The 5,000-nt window shown below is 53.2% G+C and overlaps 1 non-coding gene across 1 annotated transcript; it reads left to right on the top strand.

Moving 5' to 3' along the window:
* Positions 1-3,025: 3,025 nt before the first annotated feature.
* LOC124746471 lies at positions 3,026-4,934 on the top strand. Its single transcript, XR_007011327.1, has one exon. It is a non-coding gene; the product is annotated as a small subunit ribosomal RNA (ribosomal RNA).
* Positions 4,935-5,000: the final 66 nt, after the last annotated feature.

Below are 5,000 nucleotides of genomic sequence, written 5' to 3'. Positions count from 1 at the left end.
CCTTAACCTAACCTATGTTGTACCTTAACCTAACCTATGTTGTACCTTAACCTAACCTATGTTGTACCTTAACCTAACCTATGTTGTGCCTTAACCTAACCTATGTTGTGCCTTAACCTAACCTATGTTGTGCCTTAACCTAACCTATGTTGTGCCTTAACCTAACCTATGTTGTGCCTTAACCTAACCTATGTTGTGCCTTAACCTAACCTATGTTGTGCCTTAACCTAACCCATGTTGTGCCTTAACCTAACCCATGTTGTGCCTTAACCTAACCCATGTTGTGCCTTAACCTAACCCATGTTGTGCCTTAACCTAACCCATGTTGTGCCTTAACCTAACCCATGTTGTGCCTTAACCTAACCCATGTTGTGCCTTAACCTAACCCATGTTGTGCCTTAACCTAACCCATGTTGTGCCTTAACCTAACCCATGTTGTGCCTTAACCTAACCCATGTTGTGCCTTAACCTAACCCATGTTGTGCCTTAACCTAACCCATGTTGTGCCTTAACCTAACCCATGTTGTGCCTTAACCTAACCCATGTTGTGCCTTAACCTAACCCATGTTGTGCCTTAACCTAACCCATGTTGTGCCTTAACCTAACCCATGTTGTGCCTTAACCTAACCCATGTTGTGCCTTAACCTAACCCATGTTGTGCCTTAACCTAACCCATGTTGTGCCTTAACCTAACCCATGTTGTGCCTTAACCTAACCCATGTTGTGCCTTAACCTAACCCATGTTGTGCCTTAACCTAACCCATGTTGTGCCTTAACCTAACCTATGTTGTGCCTTAACCTAACCTATGTTGTGCCTTAACCTAACCCATGTTGTGCCTTAACCTAACCCATGTTGTGCCTTAACCTAACCCATGTTGTGCCTTAACCTAACCCATGTTGTGCCTTAACCTAACCCATGTTGTGCCTTAACCTAACCCATGTTGTGCCTTAACCTAACCCATGTTGTGCCTTAACCTAACCCATGTTGTGCCTTAACCTAACCCATGTTGTGCCTTAACCTAACCCATGTTGTGCCTTAACCTAACCCATGTTGTGCCTTAACCTAACCCATGTTGTGCCTTAACCTAACCCATGTTGTGCCTTAACCTAACCCATGTTGTGCCTTAACCTAACCCATGTTGTGCCTTAACCTAACCCATGTCGTGCCTTAACCTAACCCACGTCGTGCCTTAACCTAACCCACGTTGTCGCCTAACGTAACCCACGTTGTCGCCTAAACCTGCTCTGTAATTGTTATACGACTCGTTCAATTAGTGTAGTGTTGCCCACCCGCAACCCTCGCAATATAGTTCGCTACTTGCACTCCCCGCTCCCCTGTGTATCGCTTCATGTTAAACACCTTGCAAGTCTTGCTCACTTTCCACATGCTCCTGCTGTACACTGTAATGTGGATGGCAGCAGGACGTACATGCCGCCCCTCCCCACGTCCCCACCTTGCCCCCTGCCTTCGCAAGCTGGTTGGTGAGAACTTTGCATGTTCAATGCCCTCCGCATGCGACGTACTCAGGCTACGTTGTGGTGCGGCCTGTGTCAACTGTCCGCTAATGTCGTACGCGTAAACCACAATCTGTACTGCACATTCGTCCTTATGTACTGAATGATACATCGTGGCACATGTGTGACCGTACAACGACTGCGCCCAAAAACGGCGGACCATACAGTGCAAATATTGTGCACGCAGCTACGTGTCGTCTCCCTATGAGAGCTGGATTGCAGTGTGGTACGCCATAGAGACGTGTGGGAGGAACGGACGCCGTGGATGGCGATCAGCATGAGCTGTCTGTTGATGTATTCGGACCTAGTCGTCTCTCCTCACACACCGTGATGGCATGGTGCACCGCGTTCCATATCTGCGACATGCTACAGAGGCCGGTTGACAGTCGTTCGAGCAATGGACATCGCATACGTACGGGGGCCACCTTCCACGTATTGTCTAGGCGTGCACATTTTGTTGCGTGTATGTGGGCAGACGTAGTGTGGCGTGACACCTGACACAGGCATGCAATAATCGTGGAAGTTGCAAATGGCGATGGACGCCTGCGTTTTCTGGTGAAGTTACGCAAATGAACAAATGGTAACCTGTTGTGGTGCGGTTGTTCTCGCTAGGGGTGAATCGGTGATGGCGACGATAGGTTGAGGTACTAACCGGTTGTTCCAGCGATACCCACCATGCCGACGAAACTGAACGGCATCTGGGTGTGAAGCGATACGCGGCGGTGGCTGGGTGGGACCGTCCCCGGCCGGTGAGGGGGCGCCTCCCGGCGTGCTGGCCGCGCGGTGCGTGGGCGCACGCGCTACAGCCGGCTGGTGGGGGCGGCCAGTGGCAGGCGCGCCGGCCGACGGACGCGGCAGGCGTCGCAGCTGCGCGCCGGCGCACCCTGCGCGCGGCGCCGTGCGGCCAAAGTAGGTCCTCGCGGGCCCGGTGCGAAGCGCGGTGGACATCTTCAGTGTGCTGGTCCGATTGAGGACTGTGTGCGTTGAGGATGCGCTGCCGCCCGGCGCTCGGCGCCGCGACGCCGTCTGCTGCTCGGTCGCCCCAGCGGTTCTCGCTGGTGGTTTGTATCGCAGCTGTGCGGATGTGTTGGCGCGTGCGCTGTGCTGGGAGAGTTCGCTTCGGCACCCAAGTGGGGCTTTTGTCCTTCTGTGGCGCTGGCGTTGGAGCTGCCGGTCACCGTAGGTGGCGCGTGTTGTCTCCCGCCGGCAATGCCACGACAGCACGCTCCCGGGCCTCTGTCGGCAGCGGCAAGCTCAGTTGGGAGCACGGGTGGTCGCACCGAAAGCGTCTACTCGCCTAACTCCGGGCGATTGCGCCTCTCTCGAACCCGACCAAGTACTTGGGACGGCGCTGCGCGCCGCCGGGACCTGAGAGGGTTTCGAGGTGTATTGTGCAGGGGAGCTCAGCCTCCTCCTGTTTGCAGAATGATTGAGCGGACGCTTGCGTGTTCGCGCGGGCCCCCGGGACACACTCCCGGGCGGCCGGCTGCTCAGCTCTAGTTGACGCAGCTCCCTGGTTGATCCTGCCAGTAGTCATATGCTTGTCTCAAAGATTAAGCCATGCATGTCTCAGTACAAGCCGCATTAAGGTGAAACCGCGAATGGCTCATTAAATCAGTTATGGTTCCTTAGATCGTACCCACGTTACTTGGATAACTGTGGTAATTCTAGAGCTAATACATGCAAACAGAGTCCCGACCAGAGATGGAAGGGACGCTTTTATTAGATCAAAACCAATCGGTCGGCTCGTCCGGTCCGTTTGCCTTGGTGACTCTGAATAACTTTGGGCTGATCGCACGGTCCTCGTACCGGCGACGCATCTTTCAAATGTCTGCCTTATCAACTGTCGATGGTAGGTTCTGCGCCTACCATGGTTGTAACGGGTAACGGGGAATCAGGGTTCGATTCCGGAGAGGGAGCCTGAGAAACGGCTACCACATCCAAGGAAGGCAGCAGGCGCGCAAATTACCCACTCCCGGCACGGGGAGGTAGTGACGAAAAATAACGATACGGGACTCATCCGAGGCCCCGTAATCGGAATGAGTACACTTTAAATCCTTTAACGAGTATCTATTGGAGGGCAAGTCTGGTGCCAGCAGCCGCGGTAATTCCAGCTCCAATAGCGTATATTAAAGTTGTTGCGGTTAAAAAGCTCGTAGTTGGATTTGTGTCCCACGCTGTTGGTTCACCGCCCGTCGGTGTTTAACTGGCATGTATCGTGGGACGTCCTGCCGGTGGGGCGAGCCGAAGGCGTGCGACCGCCCCGTGCGTGCTCGTGCGTCCCGAGGCGGACCCCGTTGAAATCCTACCAGGGTGCTCTTTATTGAGTGTCTCGGTGGGCCGGCACGTTTACTTTGAACAAATTAGAGTGCTTAAAGCAGGCAAGCCCGCCTGAATACTGTGTGCATGGAATAATGGAATAGGACCTCGGTTCTATTTTGTTGGTTTTCGGAACCCGAGGTAATGATTAATAGGGACAGGCGGGGGCATTCGTATTGCGACGTTAGAGGTGAAATTCTTGGATCGTCGCAAGACGAACAGAAGCGAAAGCATTTGCCAAGTATGTTTTCATTAATCAAGAACGAAAGTTAGAGGTTCGAAGGCGATCAGATACCGCCCTAGTTCTAACCATAAACGATGCCAGCCAGCGATCCGCCGCAGTTCCTCCGATGACTCGGCGGGCAGCCTCCGGGAAACCAAAGCTTTTGGGTTCCGGGGGAAGTATGGTTGCAAAGCTGAAACTTAAAGGAATTGACGGAAGGGCACCACCAGGAGTGGAGCCTGCGGCTTAATTTGACTCAACACGGGAAACCTCACCAGGCCCGGACACCGGAAGGATTGACAGATTGATAGCTCTTTCTTGATTCGGTGGGTGGTGGTGCATGGCCGTTCTTAGTTGGTGGAGCGATTTGTCTGGTTAATTCCGATAACGAACGAGACTCTAGCCTGCTAACTAGTCGCGTGACATCCTTCGTGCTGTCAGCGATTACTTTTCTTCTTAGAGGGACAGGCGGCTTCTAGCCGCACGAGATTGAGCAATAACAGGTCTGTGATGCCCTTAGATGTTCTGGGCCGCACGCGCGCTACACTGAAGGAATCAGCGTGTCTTCCTAGGCCGAAAGGTCGGGGTAACCCGCTGAACCTCCTTCGTGCTAGGGATTGGGGCTTGCAATTGTTCCCCATGAACGAGGAATTCCCAGTAAGCGCGAGTCATAAGCTCGCGTTGATTACGTCCCTGCCCTTTGTACACACCGCCCGTCGCTACTACCGATTGAATGATTTAGTGAGGTCTTCGGACTGGTACGCGGCATTGACTCTGTCGTTGCCGATGCTACCGGAAAGATGACCAAACTTGATCATTTAGAGGAAGTAAAAGTCGTAACAAGGTTTCCGTAGGTGAACCTGCGGAAGGATCATTACCGACTAGACTGCATGTCTTTCGATGTGCGTGTCGTGTCGCGCAACACGCTACCTGTACGGCTCGC

Source organism: Schistocerca piceifrons, unplaced genomic scaffold (genome assembly GCF_021461385.2).
Source record: "Schistocerca piceifrons isolate TAMUIC-IGC-003096 unplaced genomic scaffold, iqSchPice1.1 HiC_scaffold_351, whole genome shotgun sequence".
Taxonomy (NCBI): Eukaryota; Metazoa; Arthropoda; class Insecta; order Orthoptera; family Acrididae; genus Schistocerca; species Schistocerca piceifrons.
This window is presented reverse-complemented; position numbering and strand designations above follow the sequence as displayed.